The sequence below is a fragment of the Amphiura filiformis genome, chromosome 11 (assembly GCF_039555335.1).
Source record: "Amphiura filiformis chromosome 11, Afil_fr2py, whole genome shotgun sequence".
NCBI lineage: Eukaryota > Metazoa > Echinodermata > Ophiuroidea > Amphilepidida > Amphiuridae > Amphiura > Amphiura filiformis.
The window spans coordinates 62038285-62047629 of NC_092638.1; the positions used below are offsets into that span (position 1 = coordinate 62038285).

Genomic DNA, 9345 nt, shown 5'->3' on the forward strand with positions numbered 1-9345 from the left:
GTAATGCCCCTGTCAGACTTTCCTGCCGCTATGGCAAGCGGCATGACATATCAGCCAATGACAAGCCTTGAAGGGTGAAAATAAGAGAGCTTGAACCAGGGACCACTTCAGCAAAAAAGTGGCCCCTGGTTCACCAAGATTTGAAGAAACCAAGGGCTACTTCCATTTACCAAGGGCCAATAAAAATAAAGATATGCTGGATGGGTTAAATAAGCACTAGTTGCTTTGAATTTGATACTTTTTGGTTCACTATTGATTGCTGATTGATAGCGAGTGATAGGCAAAAATGATGCATGCTGGGAATGAAATGAGCTCAAATTCACCATTGTGGGTGATGAATTTGATAGCTTTCGAGCCCTTTTCATTCCAGCTCATGCATCATATAATTGCTATTAGCAATATGCATGATTGATATACAGTACCCTTACTCACGTCACGATGTTGTAATTTGAATAAGTGATAGACGCAAATCTAAAACTTTCATTCCCATTATTAAATGTATCTTTTGAGCAAGATTTGCCTATTTTGAACAGTCTAAAATTTTGCCGAAGTGTAATTATAGCAACATTTTTGATGCGGATATATCGCCTGTCGTTATCGCTTGTGTTTACTTCTGAACTTCCATTGCTTTACAAGGTGTCATGCTCAGCGAATAAGCCCTTTCACAATTACAACTGCGCATGTGCAGAAACGAAGTCGCCAAATAAAATTAGAGATAAACACGATGAGGCTACTGTACATTTTCAATGGGGTGAACTTTGACATTTACTTAATTTAAACGTTTTGTACTGGAATTTCGCTGACAATTTGTCTTCACAGGAAATTTGTGTTTGTAAAACATACATGTATGTAGGAATGAATAAAAATGTTTTACAAAAATATGTTTTTGAAGGAAGAGCAAAGTTCGCCGCCATTGGAAATGCACTGCAGCCTTCTCGTGTTCATCTCCAAAAAAAGGCAAATATTACCCACAATGCATCATGATTCTGGAATTGCGAGTGAACTGGCTTATCCGACTAGATTTTTAATGCAATGGTCTCTAGCAGGGTCTTGCTAGAAATTGAGGGTTGCCCGTCATTTGAATAAAATTGCCTGTCCTAGACCTAATTTGACCTTTAAAACATTTACCAGAGGTCTATAGCCCATAGAGGCCTTGCATGTGACGTATCATCCCGTAAATATGGCGGACTACTCAAATGCATTCAACAAAAGCATGATTGCAATCTACTGTGACAGTTCGTCTTACACACATAACCCTGCACTACGATCAAATAGGTTGATGACAACATTTGATTGAATGGACTGCACTCCGCCATTACTACGGTGAAGGACACCGGTTCAAATCCTTTGTTTGGAGCCAATCGATAAATTGATGCAGGGCCTCTATTGGGAGTTCAAAGAGTTCAAACATAGATATTGGAAAATATGTGCTGATAGTGATATGGCCTTGTTCTACAAATTGGGTCTACTGAAAAGTTCAATTAGCTTCTCAAAACATACAATTTATAATATAACATCTGTCAAGGGGGATCACTCATGTATAAAAGTTGTAAGCATACGCGTGAATTGACTTTCAAAAATGACCCTAGGCTAAGCTAGGATGTCGAAAATTTGTCAAACTAACCCTAAACAAGGATTGTACTGAAATAAAAACACCCTACATCATACATGTAAGCAAGGAATTGTTTTGAAATTTACCCCTAAAACAATAGACATTATAAAAACACCCTAAGCGAGGAATTTGTTGGAAATTTGCCCCTAAACAAGGATAGACATATTTGCATGTGTCGGTACAGTGATATCAGTAAGCTTAAAATTGGCACTTACTGTTGAAATCGGCTTAGATTTTTTTTTAAATCTGGTTGGTAAAATTGCTCAGAAACCACACTTTTGTGCCGAATAATTGGATAAATATGTCACGTCCGTTAATTCTTTTACTAAAATGAGTGTTTTGAGACCCTAATCGCGGATCCTCAAATGTTTTGCTTTTCAAAACCACCCTAAATTTGTGTTTTCTTTCACGCGGATGCTTACAACTTTCATATATGAGTGGCCCCGGGCAAACTCACGTCTAAAATGAAGGCCAGATGGGTGGCTAGCTAAGACCCTGGTCTCTAGCCTATAATCCGAAGCTATCGGTGAGCAAATTCTTGGCTAGACTTCTCGAGCAAGGGCAAGGCAACAGCAGATATCGCCTCAGTTAGGGGTTCATTCATAGGATTGACCAGGAGGATTGAGGGCATGATCGCTGTATCAACGATCATGCCAGAAATCCTATGAATGAGCCCCGTTCATACATACCCAACATTCTGAACCAGGGACAGACTTAGGTTTCAGTTTTCTACTGGCCCGGTGAAATGGCAAATCTAGTGGCCCTGCAATAAATTTACTAGCCCAGCTTTTTCAATATGTTCTACTGCAACAAAAAAAAGACCCTTTTTTTTGTTGGTGTTTTTGGGAAAAAAATCTATATGAATTTTTAATCATTTTTATGATATCAGAAGGACATCCTCGTTTTCAAAATGCAGTTCGATATATGTCTGATGTGCTGTGGAAACTTTGCTATCCGAGCCCTTTAAAGTCAAGCAAACCTTAACATTTTAATTTGTTGTGGGATAGGCTTTTACGACGGGAATTCATAACAATTAGTGGGCTGAATGTACTGAATGTAGAGAGTGTAGTCACTAACACAAATTCAGTCAGTCCTGCCTTTTTTAGTTCCAAAAGTTCACAAAGGTTCAAATATATGTGTTTTTTGCAGTATCGCTATCATCATTGTTGCAAGCTGACTAAGTACTGGCTTAATTATACACTAATTAAGGAGGCAAACTCAGTTGTATGTTGTCTGATATATCGCCATTATGAGACCCAAGGATGGGCGGTACTTTTATTAATACGATACTCAACTATCAGGACTGGGCAATATCTGATCCTCTAACATCTCCCTTTCTTTATTTAAACAAGAATGTTAGTGTCCATTGACCACTGTCATGACCATTGTCAATTCCATGAAAGTTTACTTGAGTCTTGACTTTCAAAAGTCATTTATCTGTGAACATAATTAGTTAATTTGGAAAGTTTAAATTTTGGTTGCCCAGTATGAATGGCCTAAGAAAAACCTATTAACACAAGTGCCTAAAATTACTAAGTTGCTGTGCTGTCTTCTCTTCCTCTCCTCTGTAAATGTGAAGAAAATTGCTGGAAACTACGATTGTCCAGATGCACCAATTGACGAAAATGTCCAAAGTCTTTTCGCGACACACAGCATTTTTATTTTAAATGAGGTTAATTTCAAGTAACTTATAATTCAAAATGGTTTAAAGGTATTGTTGTTGTTAAACTGTGAACAAGTAATCGCGTTGAGGATTCAGTCTTGACCAGTGAGTTCCCGTTTTCTTTCTGCAGATCTTCTTGTCATTTTGATCTGTCAATCTCGATAATACACAAAGTTGGGTGCCTTACATCCTGAACACACCGATGTAGTGATGTGGTCGGCACCGTTTTTTATTGTCGACATGTCGATATAATTCGTATACCGACGTCGACAGTGTGTCGACATAAAAAAAATTCTAAAAAAAAAAAAAAAAAAAAAAAAATTTTTTTTTTCTTTTCAAAAAATATTTTTGGCCAGAAAATCAAGTTATAGGCCCAAACTGACTTGTTATTCAAGGTTGAAACCAGAGAGAAATACTGCTACTCAAAAATGCCAATTTTTTTTTACAAAGTTAAGAAAAAGTTGTACATTTGAATTACTTTTGTTTCTATTGAACAGCTAGCAATGCATACTAATTCAATGTGTCCCTGACTGTTCAATAGAAGCAAAGGTAATCAAAATGTACAAGTTCATCCAACTTTGTAAAAAAAAATTGGCATTTTTTTATTTTTAGTAGCAGTATTTCTGGTTTCAACCTTGAATAACAAGTCAGTTTGGGCCTATAACTTGCTTTTCTGGCCAAAAATATTTTTGAAAACTAAAAAAAAAAAAAAAAAAAAAAATTTTTTTGTCGACATGATTTTTTGATGTCGACATGTCGGCATACGTGCCGACGTCGACATTATGTCGACATAAGGCATGTCGACCACATCACTACACCGATGGCATCACATCTGAGTCGCATGTTGAATGGCTTACACCCGGTGAGGTGCAACGTTGCAGTCCACTTCACCTCAGATTATTGCTTGCAAACATCCTCATGGTGATTCTCTTCTGGAATCATCTCTATGACAAATGACTTGCATCCTGCATGCGAATGGCTTCTACATTGCTAACATGGTTCATAATCATTTTATAATCGCGTCCAATGGCATCACATTGTAAACACATATCTCATTGTGTATCAGCAAAAGTCACAAGTCCTTTTTAAGCTTTGTCAACTTGTACTTGCATGACTTGCTATCATTTGGATCATTCACTGTCAATTCACTTAGTCTTAGTTTGCCAGTTCTGTATTCTTGCTGTCATATCTCTGCTCAGCTTTGTTGATTAATATTCTGCAAACTAGTTTTATCAGATTCTTTCAAAGTTCCTCAGTTCAAAGCATCTCGCGATCTTGCCGATTTTTCTTTCTTTTCCATCCACTGTTCTGCTAATTTCAGCTTGCAGTCCATTAGGCAACACAGCACGTCACACATTAGCTATTTCGGATTCGTGGAAAGTTTTCTGTTCACATTTTCAATGTCGTTGTTTTACGCCCGGTGACCAAACTAAAAATGATCATATCTCTCTGCTTTCGACTTCCACGGCGATCGGAGTCATCTCAAAACGGGCGGGGGTCTCTCGAGTATCAGACTTTCACTTCTGACACCATGTTGCAAGCTGACTACTGGCTTAATTATACACTAATTAAGGAGGCAAACTCAGTTGTATGTTGTCTGATATATCGCCATTATGAGACCCAAGGATGGGCGGTACTTTTATTAATACGATACTCAACTATCAGGACTGGGCAATATCTGATCCTCTAACAATCATCAGATAGAGCACGAAAGAGATTGGAAGTAGTAGGCCTACTATCGACGTAAAAATCAGCCGTATATTTCCAACTTGCTAGCAACCCAAGAATAAGAATATAAACTCATTAAATAAAGATATACATGGTCGCATGTCATAAGTTGGGTATGCAAAAAGGGTGGAGGGATTACACTTTTCTGAAAATTGTGATACAAATTTGATTGCCTTTCCGTAACCCCATATCCTACAGCAGTGGTTCATACCTCATTTTAAGCCTAATTTTATACTCTTCCAATCTACTAGCATAATCCCGACTAAGTTTAGCTAGGCTAGCTCATAATTCATGATTGGCATGCTGGCTTAGTCGGGATTATGCACTTTCAGTTTCTCACGCGTTTGAACAGGAATTGGATTGCGTACTTTTTCGATGTCTAGTGAGCAAATTTCTTCAATATTTTGAGAAAATGATGTCAAATTTTCTATTCTATATTGTTTGGTAATAATGTCTTTTGCCAATAGTATGTGGCCCATTTCACGGTTAGGCGCCACTTTTTGATTTTCAACATATCTGGCCTGGTGTGTAAAAAATAATGGGGTTACAGAATTGACTGTTGGTGATTTTTCATTGTCTCTGTATGGCCTACCTCCACTAGCTTAATCGGCCTTTCTGCTTTTATCTTTCAGGGTGCACAGGGGTCAGAAGTGGTCAAAAACCACATTTTACTAGCAACCTGAAACAGACATTTATTTTCCAATGCTGCCACTTTTAACTATGTTGAGCCTACCATCTGCTTTTTGTTGTTTTTATGTAGTGAACGAGTTGCACTATACAGCCATACATCAACAAAATATTAGTTGTCAGTTAAACTAGCATGAGAACCATTTAAATTTCTGAATTCGGATGTGACATTTTCCGTTCACATCTATGTACCTTATTCAATGTGGAATAGATCGACTAATACTTTACATGAATGGCAAACTAGTGTGTTTTAGTAAAGTTCAGAGTCTTGTTACTATTTGTTGAACAAATTACACTTGTTGCTCTTAATATGTAGATACAGCGATATTTTGAATTTCTGCCAACAAATTCCGTTCACAATTTTGTCACATCCGATTAATTTTCCAAATAGTATAATTTATTAACAAATAAGTGGCAGAATTTTTTCTCCTTGATTTTTAAAAATCTCCTGCTATGAGCTATCTAATGACACCATTTAATGAAAACTCCTTCATCAACTTAGCTTGCAGATGTCATTTCAAAGTTTCCGTTCACATGTGTCACATCCATGGTGGCCATGTGTTTTGAACTCGCCACCCATAGCGTTACATCACAAATATATATGAATTTTTACCCCAATCGAGTTTCAAATTAAAATATCTCCACAATTATCAACCCTAAACTAGCAAAAGTGTACATTTTTGGAAAGCTGAAGGAATAAGGAATGTAACAATACATATTTCAACTCATACAGGGTGACCTTGAAATTATACAGGGTGGAATAAAAAATTCGGATACAAAAAGGGTTACTTAATGCATTGCTTATCACTAACTTGCAGTAATAAACTGAAAGTAAACAGCATCTATTTAGTTAGAGGATAGGGGAGCCTACAGACTTTGGAAAAAAAAAATCACAGCTGTTTGGTAATCTCGAATACAGGGTGTTCAAAAGTATGTTAAATTTTTTTACAATTTATCATATTTTGAACTGCAACATTTTACCCCTAACCCATACAAAAAAAGTCAGTCCATATTTAGATTCCTCATCAAATTTCCTATCAGAAAATGTATACTTTGCCTATGATAGGATAAGTAATAAAAATTTTACAGCAACTTTTAGATTTTGAATACATCCGCATTACTTACTACAGTGTTTAATATGAAAACGGGTGGTTTTGTACGTAAAAGTTTGAATTTTATAGACTAAACCAATCATAAAGAGTTCAAAATGATTAAAGACAATTAGCAGAATTGTTTAGCTGTAAATTAAGACCAAAACCAAGTTTATAGCCCCTGTAGCAGTGAATTTATTCAAGTTACACACATGAAACGTCAGCGTTCCCATAGAGTTTTTGTGTGTACCGCTTCCCCTCCTCCGCTTCCCCCTTCCACCACCCTGACTGCTCGCAATTCAATCAACCACAGCTTTGTTAGTTGAGAAGCCATATTCTTCATATTTACAGGTTATTTAGTGGTATTATTTAGCTTTCAAATGAGACCAAAACTATGACATAATCTTTTTGTTTAGCCGAGGTATGATGAATTGAACAGATCATAATTTGAAAATACGTAACACCACCACCATTTTTGGGTGGCGAGTTCAAAACGCGTGGCCTGGTACCTGTCACATCCAAAATAGTTTCTTCAAAGAACTAAGACAGGAATGGAACTACATGTAGGATGCCAATTTGAAGTTATTTCATTACAGGTTTGTGGGGGTTCAAAAGGCACAACAAATCTTTAATTCAGTTCGTCTTCTTTAATTGTGACAGGAGATTCAAAAAGCTTCAATTTCCGTTCACATGTCACATCCTCAAAATTAGTAGTTTTTAGGCCAAAATACTTAAACAACATGATATTTGACTTTCTAAAATAGGTTAATTTTTTTGTACATGTCATATATGATTATTTCATAGCTTTGTCTTTTGTCTTTAGAGGACAGTTTTGTATACAATTTACAGAAGCGGATGTGACATTTTCAATTGTGAACAGAATATTTCATTATTATAAACATTTTGCTTGTCAAAAATATTAAGGGTCAGGAAAAACATTTTAGCATTGCTAATTCAATAGAATCTCACAAAATATATGTGTTAGAAGTGCTTATTTTTGACAAGCAAACTGTTTATAATAATGAAATATTCTGTTCACAATTGAAAATGTCACATCCGCTTCTATAAATTGTAAACAATGTTTTAAAATGAACACTAACACAGGTTGATATGTTTCAATATATCCCATTTAATTTACTGAGTGTGTGAAAACTCTTTGAATCATTATTTTCTGAAACATACTCTGCTTTACAGTGTGTGGTTTCAGTTCACATTGACATCAGTCACATCCAAAATTGCACGAACATCAGAATCTTGAATTTGACCTGTGTTTTCAAACTGGCTGATATTATTTGTGAACATTACCCATATTATGACCTTCAAAGCTGTGAAATATTAGAGTCATTCATTGATTATTAAAATTGTGGAGTAAACCTTTTCATGTCAATTTCCCTTTTTTACCACAAAAATTACATTTAAGTGGCCATAAATTTGTCATTACACAACAAAATTTGTCAAAATTTGGTCAGAAGAGAGCCTATGACATACTCGTTTATTTTAAATATCTATTATATATGTATTGGACAGTCAAAGTATAAATATTCACTACTCAATATTTATCAAATTCGTTAAAAAATTACATAACATGAGATAATAAATCATAATTTTCTTCAAGAAGTAGAGAGATTTAAGCTGGGAAATTATATTTTTATGAAAATCTGGTCTTATTTGGAAAAGAAAACCCCCATTAAATGGAATTTAGTCCATTTTGAAAATTTCGAGTTTTTTTCACCAAAAGTGGCGCCTAACCGTGAAATGGGCCATGTTTAAAGTTTGAATTTTGTGTTTTTGATCGCAAAGATCGGATATTTTCGTTCGATTCAATTCTGAACCCTTCGCAAGGGTGCCGATTTCGCAGAACTTTGACGATAATTTTGCCTTTTTGGACACTAAAATGCATTCGATCCTTAATTTTGTTTCAACCGAGTCTTAAATTAGCAAGCACAATAAGGTTGGTACCACTTTTATATACATTGATAACATTTTAAAGATTTTTTTTCAAGTTTCTAACCATGCTAACCGGCGCAAATGGTTAAGTGTGTATTTCCCATTGACATCCAAAATGGCGTAAGCCAGTCCAGGTACAGCGTATATAGGACTGGCAAGCAAGTCTATGCTGGCTAGTCATGCTCCCGGGGTCATGCTGGTATAAAATATAATTATAATAAAAAAACATCAAATTCAATCCACCATCATGACGTATGACCATGGCATTGGCATTGCCATGGATGGCATCATAAAAACTAAAAAGTCCAAACCCGCAGTTTCTCATGTGATATTCTAGCTTTTAAACTGGATGGTCTTACCGTATAAATATTGAAGTTGAACTTGAAGTTCATGAGTTGAAATTAGACCTGTTCAGACGGATAAATTGAGTCTGCTTCATTCAGCATCATCAGAGTGAGTACAAGCGTAAGCTTACTGATTGTAATCTGTGTTTATTGTTTTGTAATCGATTTTTGTCCGCGCGGTTTTTGTGTCTAGAGTGGCCGATACCCATTTTCCTTAAATTCCTATACAAAGCTACAGACAATCAATATTCTGTGCTTTTAGATTGCTTCACT

At 36.0% G+C, this 9345-nt stretch overlaps 1 protein-coding gene across 1 annotated transcript in view; it reads right to left on the minus strand.

Moving 5' to 3' along the window:
• LOC140165117 (SMC5-SMC6 complex localization factor protein 1-like) overlaps positions 1 to 9311 on the minus strand; it is a 33044-nt gene extending 23733 nt beyond the window's left edge. Inside the window, exon 1 of the mRNA XM_072188548.1 lies at positions 9088 to 9311. The gene's annotated coding sequence lies outside the window, so the exon portion shown is untranslated. The remainder of the gene's footprint in view (positions 1 to 9087) is intronic.
• Between the last annotated feature and the right edge of the window lie 34 nt (positions 9312 to 9345).